General features: G+C 43.3%; 1 long non-coding RNA gene and 1 pseudogene across 1 annotated transcript in view; one reads left to right on the forward strand and one right to left on the reverse strand.

Annotated features, from left to right (window-relative positions):
• The window catches only part of LOC137501234 (uncharacterized), a 399,562-nt gene that overhangs the window by 219,271 nt on the left and 164,268 nt on the right, over positions 1–16,023 (forward strand). The window lies entirely within an intron of this gene.
• Positions 2,266–2,384, reverse strand: LOC136876550 (5S ribosomal RNA; annotated as a pseudogene).

Here is a 16,023-nt window from a genome sequence, read left to right on the forward strand (position 1 = left end):
TAAATTCTTCAAGTTTTCCTTCGAAAACAAAATATTCAATTTACTATTTATGATAAATTCACTAGAAAACCTCCAATCATTTATTCCTACTGCATAAATTGCTGATAAAATTCAAAACCCTACTATTAATAGTTTACTTCATGAGAAGGAAAAACAATCTGCAGAAAATGCTCCTGAAGATAAATGTTGTATTAATGTACACCAGGCACTTATTCTGGATCATTTGGGTTGATGTTATCTTCTCTGCCCCTTTTCTGGTTTATTTTCAACTTCCTAGCTTCCTCTAAAATGTCTTCAAATTTTATAACTGACTTTCTCATACTTAAATTGTCCATTTCACAACACGCACCAATAATGTTCACATATGGTTCTATACCCAGTTTTTTCAACACCTTAATACTACTAATTCTATTAACACATATTAACTAAGTTATTTTCCCCGCAAACATCATTTTTGACATCCTGGTCAAAATCACATTATGGAATGACGCGTTTGGATTTAGATTCCTTCCATGCAAGAAATTTCGAAAAAGATCGTGTGATTGCAAAGACAACAAATGGATGCCACACAGCGTCTTTCAGGCTGGCCAACACAAAAAACTTTCCTAGAATTCACAAACCTCTGAAATAGAAAGGAACTCGTCCAGAAAACTGAAAATATTCCAGTTCTCGCGACAGAAAGAGCGATATGGATAAAAGGCGTGTCTGTTTTGTATATCACGTGGCATTTAAATGGCGATTAAATGGGGTTCGTGGTATTATTTCAGCAATGAAAAGCACATGAACATTATAAAATGGACTTCCAGCTAACAAAATCATTAAAAGCTTAAACATTATATCTTCAGTCCAAAATATCTTAACAACTTTCCCCTTAATAATATTAAGAAAATAAGGACAATGATGATGGTGCTTATGAATATGGTTTGAATGTGTTGAAGGTTATTTTCAACTATTAATTTTGAAAGAACACTGCAATGTCAAAAGTAATCATCATCAGAATAGTGTAGTGTAGAAATCTCTAGCATTATGAGGAAATTGCTGAAGATGATTTTTAAGAACTCATAACTGAAGAAGGCGGTCCCGCGGTGTAGGGGTACTGTGCCTGCCTAATACGCGGACGCCCCGGATTCGATTCCCGGCCAGGTCAAAGATTTTACCTGGATGTGAAGGATGGTTCGAGGCCCACTCAGCCTACGTGATTACAATTGAGGAGCTATCTGACGGTGAGATAGCGGCCCCGGTCTACACATCCAAGATTAACGGCCGAGATGATCCGTCGTGCCGACCACACGACATCTCATAAACTGCAGGTCTTCGGACTGAGCAGCTGTCGCCTGGTAGGCCATGGCCTTTCGGGGCTGTTGCGCCATGAGTTTTTGATTTGCTTTTAATAACAGAAAAATCAATAGAAAGTGAATAGTGTTTCAGCATTCTTGGACAGCGTCTTGCCTTATATAAATGCACTCTGGGGAAACTAGACAATACTGAATAAGGAAACGGAAAAGAAGAAGATAGGTTGAATATCGTCGTCGCACCTAGAAAATCCGCTATGTCATAATATTTCAACTTAGAACTCTGACCAGAAAAGTTCTGTCATGTAAGGTTGAGTACTGCATGAACTATATCAAAGCATTTTCGTTCTGTGATACCTGTGCTGTGGGTCAGTATTCCTCCCCTCAAAACTGTCACAAATTTGAGGCGCAGCGATTATGTGGTGAAGTGTTATTCCAAATTACTAATTTTAAAGGAACGCTGAAATTTCACTTTATTAGTTGCTTGCTCCCATGAATGCCTCAGTATTTTTATCCCTTGATCGGGGGCTAATGATGCTGAAGATAAAAGTTAGACCCAAGCCTCAGATGATATTGGATTTCTTTAATGCACGGTGTGTTAGGAATCATTGACATTCCGCACGGGCTGCCTTTTGTGGAACGTGCTTGCCTTGCCAACCCACCCCTTGGGAGGCGATTTTGTTTAGAGGTCAGGAGGGTGAACTCCAATCGAATCATCCCAACCTCCGGCAATGCCGTGACTTTCTCCACGTTGTATTAAGCTTCACTTCTCATGGGAGTAAATCGCTTGCAGCAACAGGATAGTTCGTTATTACCAGATACCCTAATTATTTTTAATTATAGTATATTAATCATTATATAATATTCCATTACGTGTGTTAGATATGATACAGGAGAAGTGCAATCCGATTTTTTAAAATGCTAATTGTTCGGGGCGTCGATCCATGTGGATCTTTTGCCCCAAAGAGAATTGAGCCAACGGCACGTGGTGTTCCCAAGTGGTCACCCATCCAAGTACTGACCACGCCCAATGTTGCTTAACTGCAGTGATGGGATGGGATCCTGTGTATTCAACATGGTACGGCCGTTGGTGCAATGTGATTTTAAATACAATATTGTTATTCTTGTTCCCAACAAATCAAGTGCTGACAAGTGTGAAAACTACTTCTCCATTACTTTCGAATCTCAATTTTGCAAAATGTTAACACGTATTATTTACAGAAGAAGTGAAAAGAAAAGTTGAATCAAACGTGACTTTACTTCTGATCTTAGAGGACCGAATTAAAGAAGACAAACCTATGTATATGGCGTTCGATAATGTTGATTAGACCAAGCTATTTGAAAAATGAAATGGCGTATGGCTTTTAGTGCCGGGAGTGTCCGAGGACAAGTTCGGCTGGTCAGGTGCAGGTCTCTTGATTTGACGCGCATAGGCAACCTGCGCGTCGTGATGAGGATGAGGACGACACATACACCCAGCCCCGTGCCAGGGGAGTTACCCAATAATGGTTAAAATTCCGGATCCTGTCGGGAATCGAATATAGGACCCCTGTGACCAAAGGCCAACATGCTGACCATTTAGCCATGGATCCGGACGCTATTTGAAATTCTGAAGGTAATCGAGATCAGACACCGAAAAAGGAAAATTACATACAATGTGTACAAACATCAGTCTACAGTGATAAGAATAGAAGGCTATGAAAGAAAGAAGCAGCAATCCAGAAATCAGTGAGGCAATAAAGCAGTGTTTACTTAGAACAGGCGAAAAAGGAAATCGAAGAGGAATTTGGAAAAGAAATCAGTTCTGAGATAGGAAGTCATAACTCTGAGATTTGCCGATGATACCGGTATAGTTATTCTATCTTAGTGTGCAGAAGATCTGGAGAAATTGCTACAGTCTGGTAGAAAAGTAATGGAGCGCAGTGGAATGAAATCTGGTGATGCAGGAAATATGAGATTATGTTATTTTGCTTTACGTCGCACCGACACAGATAGGTCTTATGGCGACAATGGGATAGGAAAGGCCTAGGAATTGGAAGGAAGCGGCCGTGGCCTTAATTAAGGTACAGCCCAGCATTTGCCTGGTTTGAAAATAGGAAACCACAGAAAACCATCTTCAGGGCTGCCGACAGTGGGGCTCGAACCCACTATTTCCCGATTACTGGATACTGGCCGCACTTAAGCGACTGCAGCTATCGAGCTCGGTATGAGATTATGAAGTGAAGCCTTAAAGAAAGTAGTAGAATGGCAGAAGTAAGGAAGACATAAAATTCAGACTATCTCAAGCGAGAAAGGCCTTTGGTTAGAAAAGAAATGTGCTCACTTCGAACACCGATACAGAAATTAGAAAGACGTTTTTGAATAATTTAGTTTGGAGCGTGGCAATGTATGGAAGTGAAGCACGGACAATAACTAGCTCAGGAAAAAGAAAGAAAGAAAGAAAGAAAGAAAGAAAGAAAGAAAGAAAGAAAGAAAACTGAACTTGAAAAATGTGGTGTTATATAAGAATGCTGAAGGCGATATGGGTAGATCGAATCTGGAATGAAGACATGCTCAACAAAATTGGTGAGAGGAGAACGATTTGGTCCGCCTCCGTGGTGTAGTGGTTAGCGTGATTAGCTGCCACCCCCGGAGGCCCGGGTTCGATTCCCGGCTCTGCCACGAAATTTGAAAAGTGGTACGAGGGCTGGAACGGGGTCCACTCAGCCTCGGGAGGTCAACTGAGTAGAGGTGGGTTCGATTCCCACCTCAGCCATCCTGGAAGTGGTTTTCCGTGGTTTCCCACTTATCCTCCAGGCGAATGCCGGGATGGTACCTAACTTAAGGCCACGGCCGCTTCCTTCCCTCTTCCTTGCCTGTCCCATCCAATCTTCCCATCCCTCCACAAGGGCCCTGTTCAGCATAGCAAGTGAGGCCGCCTGGGCGAGGTACTGGTCATACTCCCCAGTTGTATACCCCGACCAAGGGTCTGAAGCTCCAGGACACTGCCCTTGAGGCGGTAGAGGTGGGATCCCTCGCTAAGTCCGAAGGAAAAACCGAATATGTAGGGTAAACAGATGATGATGATGATGATGTAGAACGATTTGGCGAAATTTGACGAGAAGAAGAGATCGAATGATAGGACACGTCTTAAGACACCCAGGACTTGTACAGTTAGTGTTTGATGGAAGTGTAGGCGGTAAGAAGGGCATGGGTATGCCAAGGTATGAGTCTGACAAGTAGATTAGAGTAGATGTACGATGTAGTAGTTACGTAGAAATGAATGGGGTTGTCACTGGATAGGGTGACATGGAGTGCTGCATCAAACCAGTCTATGGACAGATGAACCAAACAACACAGCAGATAATACATTACTAGACCAGTGAAAAGCCAATGTTGGTCGCTTTCCATTCCTGGTGACAGTTGACGTTCACAGATATCAGTCATGGGTGATCACTGTCATCAGCCCTCAGTAATACGTATCAGAGTGTTTAAATATTACTGAGTTCATGTTTCGTGATTTACAAGATTTTAGGCTACCAAGTTGGTGGGTTCTACCCTGACTGTATGCAATAATATTAATACACTTTGTTCTTCTCCTATCACTTTTCCCACACTCTGGTCGAGTCGCAGTCGGTGGCCCTGTTTTACTGCCCGATGGTCTTTCTGACTACAAGTTCCCCTGGATGGATGTATCCATAACTGCGTGTTTCCACGGTGGTTGGCAGCGAGGTGTATTGTGTGTACACGGAGAGCTATGCGTTAGGAAAAGCACAAAACAGCCTGCCACTGAGTCAGAGGAATTAGCCAGAAGCACCTAAAATTCCTGATCTGGCCTTTAATGGAACCCGGGACCTCAGAAATGAAGGACACGCCGGTGGCAACTCAGCCAAGAAGCAATGTGTCCGGATGTTTCCTTTGGGCGGCGTGGGATTGTTATAGATGTAACTATAAAAAAATTCGTTTGAGGCTTTAATTTCCCAGTCGTATTTTGGAAAATACTTCAGAATATTGTGCATTCTCTAAATTTTAATATATTGCTTAATTACAGCACTGTAACATACAGTGTGTGAGGAAAAAAACGGGAAACTATCTCACTCATTTCCCTAGTACGCCTCTTCAGTGATGCCTAAGCCATCTATGACAGATGATGGCAGAGCTGTTGAGGATCCCACCATCGGCATCGCTGACGGACTGAACATAGATACATAACATACAGGGTGAACGGAAACAACGTAAACCGGGTATATGAGTGTTAGAGTGTTGGTCAGACTGATAAATAATTTGAAAAAATAATTCGATATTTCACGCCGTTGTCATTTCTTCAGCTGCTGAACTTAGCCGATCAGATCGCTCCTCGGAAGAATTCAAATGGGCTTTGCTAGAACAAGTTACTAAATCTGCACGTGCCTCGAGACCGGCTTGAGAGAACCAGTCGAAAGAGAGAACTTCGCCAGGGGAGGGATGTGAACACGGACCTCCGAGCTGACAGGATCGTGCCATAGCATGTTCGCCAGGGCCTCTTAGGGTTCATGCAGCGGTGCATTGCGGGATGCAAGGTGCAAAAGACGACTTCGCTAGGATGACCAGGACGACTCGATTTTAAGCAATAGGTCTGTATCTCTCTTTACTTACGCCTGTCCCGCTCGATCCGCCTGTCTTCCCCCTTCCTCACTTTCTCTGCTGCGCTCCGAGCTTAACCGAGCCACCCCGAGACAAAACGCTGGTCCGATCCGAGCCGAGTCGGGCCGATGCACGGTGCACATAACCTCCGCCCTCGGTTAGCACGCGTGAGATTTTGGGTGTTTGACAGGCCCTGATGTACGCTAAGGTGGCAGCGGTTGAAACCCACGTTGTGTTTGTGTTTGATGCTGATTTCCCGGCTTATCTCTCAAGCCGGTCTTAAGCTACGTGAAGATTTAGCGACCCGCCTCGCAAAGCCTATTTGAGTTCGCCTCCGAAGCGATTTGATTGGCTGACTTCAGCAGCTGATGAAATGAAAATGGCGCGAGATATCTAATTATTCTTTTTCAAATGATTTAACAGTATAACAAACCTCTAACGCTGATACACCCGATTCACGTTGTTTCCGACCGCCCTGTCTAGTACAACGTAACATACAGGACTATCTGAGACTATACTGCTTGCTATACAGTTCTGAGGAAAAATATATTGGATCGGATATTTTTTAAGAGGTATTCTTTCAGCAAGTCGGCCGTGGTGTTAGAGGCATGCAGCAGTGAGCTTGCATTCCGGAGGAAGTGGGTTTGTATGCCGCTCTCGGCAGCCCTAGAGATGGTTTTCCGTGGTTTCCCATTTTCACACCAGGCAAATGCTAGAGCTGTATCTTAATTAAGGCCACGGCCGCTTCCTTCCCATTCCTAGCCCTTTTCTCTCCCGTCGTTGCCACAAGATCTATCTGTGTCGGTGCCATGTAAAGCAACTTAAAAAAAAAATATCAGAATGTGGTTCATTTCTGTTGTTCTTTGTTTTATGTCGCGCTGACACAAGCAGGTCTTATGACAAAGATGAGATAGCAAAGGGCTAACAATGGGAAGGAAACGGCCGTGGTTTTAATTCAGCTTTAACCACAGTACTCGCCTTGTGTGAAAGAAGAAAACCATGGAAAACCATAATCAGCGTCGCTGACATTGGAGTTCAGAATATAGTTTCCATTTCGGCCTAGAGCCACTTAGGTTTTAAAAGTGTATTTAGGAGTGCAAGTTCACGCCTCCAATCCCTTCTGTACTTTGGGCCAGTAACTTAACCTGATGTTTTGTTTTCTTCATGCGAAGGCCCTGTAGGTTGGGTATTAATTACCCCTGTTTTCCTTGTGTGCCTTAAGGGCAGATAGAAGTGAAGTTTGTTGTAGCCTTTGATAGGCTTGTAAAATTGAGAGCGGGTCTGCTTTTTTCCTTAACATTGTAATTAGGAGCAAGTGCTCCTTGTACTTAAGGGTTTTCTGCCCTTTAGCAATTGTGGTTGTGAGCTGAGAGCTCAGAAATTAAACTTGGGGCTCGAAGCCCAAACCTTGTAACGACCTGTAATTTGTTAATTTGTTGATCTGCTACTTGGTACCTGTTATACTCTGTTATTTGTTGATTTTGAAAAGAAAATATAACCTCTGTTAAAGTTTTAAATTTTAAATTAACTTTAATTTTGTAGTTGAGACCTATTCCAGCCCGCACCTTCTTTCACCTCTAACTACCACGGATATCTCCGTAACAAATTTCTCCAATTCGGGTACTGGATGACAGTGCAGTATTTGACGTTAGATTTCACCCTAGGTAAGGCTCTAACTTGACAGACGCGCAGGTCAACTCGAAGAAACTTCACCAGAGCCCATAAGCCACTACAATTCTACCCCATGTTCAAGCTGCAATAATGTATCGGAAGGAGGTGGAAACCGAGAATCGTTCATATGATGAAACCCATCGAAACATCTTGAGTTGTACCTCGTTCTGCCCTTTTGACGCATCAAATTGTTGATTTGGGAGAACTTTTTCCGCCGAAGTCCTTAGGTTCTCTTACCATGTAAAGACTCTGAACTAAGTCTTCGAGACCGGGTCGAAAGAACACATTTCTTACTTTTCAATACGGAAACAGACTGTTCTACAGCTGAAGAATGGGAAGTTTACGGAATGAATCGATTTCTTGATTAAAGAGAATCTCGTTTTCTACTCTACTGAGTTGTAAGGGAAAAATTGCGAGAGAAAGAGTGTCTGCTCCTATTTCAATTACAATGCGAGGTAACAAAAAGATGTAGTGAAAGTTTAAATCCGTTCGCGGGTTCTCATAATATTATTCCACTTCTTTTAAGAGAAGTGTTTCAGAGATTTAATAAAATAATCTATGTGAAATTTGAATAAGCCTAAATTACGTTTGAAAGTTTAGTACATCTTACGTTAAAAGTTAATTTGAATACAACGAATATGGTGATTAAGCAATGAAGTAAATATGTTTTCACTTTGATTCGCAGGTACACAACAATTATTGTTTATAGTAGAATGCACCGAATTGTGCCGATTTACAGGGTGACTCGAAAGTCTGTTAAAATTTGACGAGGCAATACTTCGCGGAATATTGGAGTAGAGAGGTAACAATTGACACACATGACTGTTATGACATGCGGTTTTATTAACACAAAAATAAAGGGCACAAAATGACCAACAGATGGCGCTCCATACGATACACAAGCAATAATTAGCATAACAATCGAGGTTTAGCAAAGTTGATGTTCTTTATAAAACATGCTCAACATGTCGACCGTCATTTATCAACATTACCTGCAGTCGAGGGACAACGTTGTGAACAGAACTGAAATGTTCTTATTCCTCCCCTGAAGGGGATGTGCGGGGAAGGTTAGAGGGTTGGCGGCCGTGGCTTATAACAGGAACTGTGGCGGCATTCTCCTTAGTGCCGGAAAATGAAAAACCACGGAAAACCATTCTCAGTGCAGCCGACGGTGGGGACCAACACCTTTCCGTCTACCAAAAGGAAGCAGAGGCGTAGTGCCTCGGCAGAGCCACTCCTCCACTGCTCATTTCGTCGGTCGGAGTGCAGAGCCATCGCATCAGCCAAAGCCCACTTTGCAACTGCTGACCCCATTGCCGTCGGATGTTGTATTTAGCATCCCTAAAGATGTCGGACGATCGCGGTAGACTTGCGCCCTTAGATAACCCCACAACCAATAATCACACGGATTGAGGTCTGGGGTGGAGGGGAGAGGCCAAGCGAGACATGCCGCGATTACAGGCGTACCTGACGCTCTTCCTCACGACAGCTCTTTTTATAGTCTACCGCACACGGGTCTCATGTGGCATCACTGACGTGTTGCTGTCCAGCACCATCCGTTGGCCTGTTTGTGAACTCGTGGTTGGTGTCACTAAAACCCCATGCCATGTCAAGCATGTATTGCTATTTCTATCTGAGGTGTTGCTGTCCAGCGCCATCTGTTGGTCATTTTGTGCACTTTATTTGGTGCCAATGAAACCCTGTGTCATACCAATCATGTGTGTCAATTATTACCTCTCTACCTCCAGTATTCCGTGAAGCATTGCCTGGTCAAATGTTAACGGATTTTTGGGTCACCCTGTAGATATAATTGGTTATGTTGGCAATGGAATGTCTCAATGTCTCTATACCACCCATTGCCAATGTTTCCCCCGGTTCTAGCAATTCCGTTGCAATAATTGGTGACCTACCCTTGACCTAAGTTCATGTTCAATGGATACATGTAATCTGACGAGGTCTTGATAGCTTAAAGGTCATGTTATAACAATGTAATAGGCTGGAAACCTTAGCCAGTATTCAGAGTTGATCATATATCATCATTTAATTATTCAGTGTGATTCATCAATATTCTCCTCCTCAAATATATTCTGATTAGTTAAAGATATAGAAATTCTGTTTTCAAATTCATAAATTATATAAAGGGACTCATAAAAGTACTGTCCTATTTCTCTCGATCACGTACGTAATTACCGAGAAACAGGTAGCGACTCTGTTTCTTAAATGGAAATATAATAATTTCACCCAATAGAACAATTAAGACCGAGCGAGTTGGTCGTGCGGTTAGAGGTGCGCGTCTGTGAGCTTGAAACCGGGAGATAGTGGATTCGAATCCCACTGTCGTCAGCCTTCAAGATGGTTTTCCATGGTTTCCCATTTTCACACCAGGGAAATGTTGGGGCTCTACCTTAATGAAGGCCACGGCCGCTTCCTTCCCACTCTTAGGCTTGTCCTATCCTGTCGCAGCCATAAAACCTTTCTGTGTCGGTGCGACGTAAAGCAAAATATATATATCAAATCATCTGGTAGTTATGTTTCGAGTGTTCTTTTTACTGTCTCTATTATTTTGTACTGTAATTCTTTTAGTTATATTCTATCCCTCTTCTTTCTTTCTTTCTTTCTTTCTTTCTTTCTTTCTTTCTTTCTTAACCTGTTTACCCTCTAGGATTGGTTTCTCCCGAGGACTCAGCGAGGGATCCCACCTCTAACGCCTCAAGTGCAGTATCCTGGAGCGTAAGAGTTTGGGTCGTGGGATGAAACTGAGAAGGAAGACCAGTACCTCGCCCATGTGGCGTCACCTTCTGCGCTAAACAGGGGCCTTGTGGCAGGATGGGAAGTTTGGAAGGGATAGACAATAAAGAGGGGTCATGGCCTTAAGTTAGGTACCATCTGAATATTTTCCTGGAGGAGAAGTGGGAAACTACGGAAAACCACTTCGATGATGGCTGAGGTGGAATTCAAATATCCCTCTGCTCAGTTCACCTTCAGAGATTGAGTGGACCCCGTTGCAGCCCTCGTACCACTTTTTAAATTTCGTGGCAGAGCCGGGAGTTGAACCCGGGCCTCGATGGGGTGGCAGATAATCCCACTAACCACTACACCACAGAGGCAGACATATTGCAATGCTTTGCCATATAATAGTTTTTCGCAGTTAATAAACTTGCATTCACTAGTAAAAATGTTTTGTTTCATTACGTCAGTACTGTGGATTGCCATACGACAATTAAAATTAATAAACCGTATTGTTCTTGGTTTGCTACGTTCTTTCAAGATGCTCGTGTGTGTGGTTAGCAAGGCTGCAATTCCTACTCTTTCCCTCACCTAGTGAACAAGCAGATAGGGGGCCCGGCCTTGTTTAATTAGTTGTACGTGAGTAGCGGTTCCGTTCTGCTCCTCTAATTGCTCTCAGAGTGTACGATAAGACTCTCCACCCGAGAATAATGCAACTGGCATCTGGCACTATCTCACACCCTCGCGAGCTTACACGGTCTTGAATGAAATACGATCACTCTAGTGGCAGATAAAGAGCTAACCTCATGGAATACGCGCTCTAATAAGGCATCAGGGAACACAGTGGATGGATAACACAAAGACAGATGATGTCAGAAGAAATTGAACACTTAATGATGATATTAACCAGTAGTGCACGATGGTCAGAACAGACGAAGGACCAAGTAAGCGAGAAGTATCCTGACCGTAATGCTCTGATACGTAGCCTATATCTGTCATTAACATGGGAAGGAAGGATAAAAAATATATCATCTAAGTAAGTTCAGCGATTCTCCTCAGCTGGGCATGGCGTAATGTATAGCAACGGGAATCGTGATTGAATTGTTGCAATTTTTTTTTTTACAAAAGATCGAATATTCAATTTGAACCTTAAAATTTCCCCAATTCTTAGTCTTCCAAATGCCGTTAACAGATTTTCCCTAACGCCATTTTAAAGCACTGGTTGCCGAGTTTAAAGGGCAGCGGTTCGGCGTGTATAGAGCAAGTCCACGCCCCTGGAATATAATTGGCTGTGCGTAAGAGGAGAAAAACATCTGAGGGAGTAATTTGCAATGCTGCGAAGTTTTAAAGCAAGCATGGTTTTTAAAATTTTGAATTGTTTTCTTTTACCTTGAGACGTTGACATCTCTTTGCCATACATAAAATGCTTCTTGCGACAGAGTTCTTACCAGATTTACCTGAAATTTTCAGGGAATATTTGAATATGTGCAGGAATTAAAAGTAGTTCTGCACTTTATCATCAGTAGAATATTCCCTTCCTATTTTTACTCCTGAAATAACACGAGACTTATGTTTGCCTATTGAATTAAAAATAACTGAAAAAATATCCAAAGTCTCTCGACTGCATTCACCCGGAGTTGTTCTTAAATATATGAGTAGTTTTGACAACCCTGCCAACTTATAACCAAAAGAATGAAAACTGTGCCTCAAAGAACATATTTCATGCAACATATAAAAATTACTTGTCAATAACTTTACAACCAAGGGCCTCCGTGACTCAGGCGGCATCGTGCCACCCTCTCACCGCTGGGTTCCGTGCTTCAAATCCCGGTCACTCCATGTGAGACTTGTGTTGGACAAAGCAGAGGCGGGACAGGTTTTTCTCCGGGTACTCCAGTTTTCCCTGTCATATTTCATTCCAGCAACACTCTCCAATACCATTTCATTTCATGTGTCAGTCATTAATCATTGCCCCAGAGGAGTGCGACAGGCTTCGGCAGCCGGCACAATTCCTATCCTCGCCACAAGATGGGGGCTTCATTCATTCCATTCCTTACCCGGTGGAATGACTGGAAACAGGTTGTGGATTTTCATTTTCAAGTTTGCAACCAATTAACTAATCAACACCAAATTGTACATTGTACAGATTGTGCAGATGATTAATCCCAATTGCATCAAGCCGTTCTCATTACTGACATTATGAAAGTTAACAGTCAATATATTTCCATTAAATGTGAACAAGAGTAGAATGTCACATTAGAACTTTAAAACATAGACGGCTTGATCACTCCTTTGCACTATTATATAAATAATATTGACTATGATTAATCCTAAAATAGCATCCACTCAGAGCTCTGACTTGGAGATAGAATGAATGGCTGACGATACCTGCAATGCCAGGCGAAACATGTACCATACTCAAACTTAATGTAATGACATTGTTATAGTCATAAAGACTCACCCAGTATTGAATAGGTGGTTTCAATAAATTAATGTTTAACATTTAATAACCCACCAATTCCTAAGCAGAGTGTATGCGTGAACTCAGACAACAGCAGAAGGCGACAGCGCTCAATGAGTCATTGTAGCCATTAATAATTCTAAAGTTTCTCAAATTTCTGACACAACGTTAGTACGTGCGTATCACTCCACTTGTGATATTTTGTGTGTACAATAGCACTCTCTGGCCCAGCGAGGAAAACAATGGCAAACTACCTCACTCCCCATCTTGCCTAGAGTTCATTGCATGTTAAGAAAATAGTATTTCTCTTATGACAATACGGTTGCCATATCGAACAGCACTGCTCAACATCATCATGGGAAAACGGCGGCACATAAATTTGTGAAATTCAGTATTTGAGTTCAAGATAAAAAGCGGAAGAAACTAAGATGCAAATTATTTTTATGAACTAAAGGGAACGGATGTTTCACGGAGGCTATTTTTGGTTTGTACAGAATCAGAGGTAAACTGCGGCACATGAAGAACCTCAGCATTGGAATGTAAGGCAAGTTGGGGGAGAAAATAGAAAAGTAATATGTTTATGGCTCGAGGGGTGAGGGATGCATTTAATTGCATTTAATAAATTTCCCCAGGCAACGCGGGGTACTACTGAGCTGTCGTATCGCTCGCAAAAACCGTGGTAAAATTAAAATGGGCTAAATAACAATATCAATCACAAATAAAACACTCGGTAAATTTTATTTTCAGTACAAATTATGCCATGGCATATCGCTGCACACCACAACACCAAAATCTTCAGTAACAACTTCTGTGCAGTATGAAAATAATAGAACACACAAATGCTATGCAATATACAACCAACCCTTACTCCACACAAAACAAGTATGCACTGATTTAAGGCCTAAAAACACACACGCAATAAATAAATACTGCAGATGACTTCACAGAAATGAGCTGCCGGCGGTTCACAGAGTGATGGTCTACACCAGGGCCTCTCAGGGTGCATGCGCCTGGTGCATGCACTGTGCACGGTGCAAAAGACGACTTCGCTTGGTTGACCAAAGTGCAGACCCCCACTCCTGGATTTGGAGCAATAGCGCTGTCTCTCTCTTTCCCCACGCCTGTCTCACTCCCTCCCACTGTCTCCGTCTTCCTCGCTTGCTCCGTAGCACTCCAGATCCGAGCCGAGCTTAGCCGAGTAGCCCACAGACGAAGCGTTGGTCCGTGACGAGCCGAGCGGGACCGATGCACAGTGCACGGAGCTCTTGCGCCTCGATTTGCACGCGTGAGATTTTGGGCGTATGAGAGGCCCTGGTCTACACGATGCTTGTAGCAGAGCAACACAGAAGAAGGAAAATGAAGGAAGGCAACGAGGCGATGGCTGTTCCTGCCATTGTGCTTCCTCCCTACGAATATATTTATGAGAAAGAAAATGTTATGTAGCTACTTTAATAACCTACGGGCAAAAATGCCCCATTCTTTTATTCTGATTTCATAATGCATTACAAAGTACAGTATATCCCCTATTAAATAGGAATTATGGGTGTCGCAGAGGGGTGTGTTCACACCGTGGGGGTGCTGAAGAGCAATTCTGTTTTCTTAAAGTGGAATGCGCTATAGTACGACTCATTTTGGTGCTGCCATTGGTTTTGTAGTATTACTACAATTTCATAGCCTTTGGTGAATTTTTTTCGACGAACGGGACTCGAGGCTCGTTGGATCCTCAAATATCACCACCACAAACACCAACTAACTCGACTTAATGCATCACACCGTCATCCACAACCAAATACAATTTACCAACAAAATCCTTACTACATTGTCTAAGGAGTGCAGTAGCGCACCGGTACCAACAGTGCGCGATTGAAGAGTGGGCTTCGGTCTGCAAGTGACCACGGCTGGTCCGTGGTCCGACAGCTCTGCACTCCGACCGGCCAACCGAGCAGAGAAGCAGTGGCCGCTGACTTTACTGTGGCTTTACGCCTATGCATTAGTAATAGTAGTGGCATCCTTCTCCAACCTCCCGCACCTTCCCCGGATCATTGCACGTGCCATTGCAATGTGTTACCACAATCCTGCATGACTTTCTCCTCCTCTTCGCTTCGGGCTGACTTTTTCGTTTGTTCAGACCGCTGTGTTCTATTGTACGTAACCCAGAAGACAGAGCAACACGAGCCGGCCATCAGACTCATCCCCATGGCAACCGCAGTGGGTCCAACCTCGTACCCATGGCAACCATACCCCTACCCCCTTCTCTCCACCCAGGCAGGCAGTAAACGGACCTCCCTCTAAGAATTGTCAGAACGCATCTTCCAATATTACGATCATTATAACAGTAGCAGAGGCTAGTTTTACTGTTCTTGGAGCTCTGAATTCGCGAGGTGGAGGGACTGGTTCCCCACGGCCACATCTACCCAACCATCTCTGCAAATCACATCTCCGATACAAATCTCCTTGGTCTGAGAGATGGCGTCCCATCTAGCAGGCCCGCCCTACCTCCTCAGGTTGCAGAATAAAAACTAAAATAAAAATAAATAATTTGTGTATGGTTGTCCATAGGCGTACCACACAAACAGCTTTAATAATAATGTCATTGGCTTTACGTCCCACTAACTACGTTTACGGTTTTCGGAGACACCGAGCTGCCGGAATTTTAGTCACATGGGTGTTTTTTTTACTTGCCAGTAATTCTACCGACATGAGGCTGACGTATTTGAGCACCTTGAAATACTACCGGGCTGAGCCAGGATCGAACCTGCCAAGTTGGGGTCAGAAGGCCAGCGCCTCAACCGTCTGAGCCACTCAGCGCGGCAAACACCTTTAATTTCACGCACATTGGACATGTTGTACTTGGATTGCCGGCCCAATGGTGTAGGGGTAGGGTGCCTGATACTTAGCGGGGTTTGATTCCCCGAAAGGTCAGTGACTTTTACCGTGATTTGAGAGCTGGTTCGAGGTCCAGTCAGCCTACATGTTTACAATTGAGGAACTATCTGACGGTGAGATAGCGGCCCCAGTCTAATAAGCCAAGAACAACGGCCAAGTGGATTCGTCGTGCTGACTACACGGCACCTCATAATCTGCAGGCGTTCGGGCTGAGCAGTGGTCACTAGGCACGCCAAGTCTCTTCGGGGTTGTTGCGACATGTTTCTTTCTTACCTTGATTTTTCCAGACTACTGGCTCCCAGAAGAGTTATTATTCCTCCTAAAACGGTTTGTTTATATACTATTTTAATGTAATTCACAGCAGTAAAAATACTTAACGTGTGT

The sequence above is a fragment of the Anabrus simplex genome, chromosome 6 (assembly GCF_040414725.1).
Source record: "Anabrus simplex isolate iqAnaSimp1 chromosome 6, ASM4041472v1, whole genome shotgun sequence".
NCBI classification, from domain to species: Eukaryota; Metazoa; Arthropoda; class Insecta; order Orthoptera; family Tettigoniidae; genus Anabrus; species Anabrus simplex.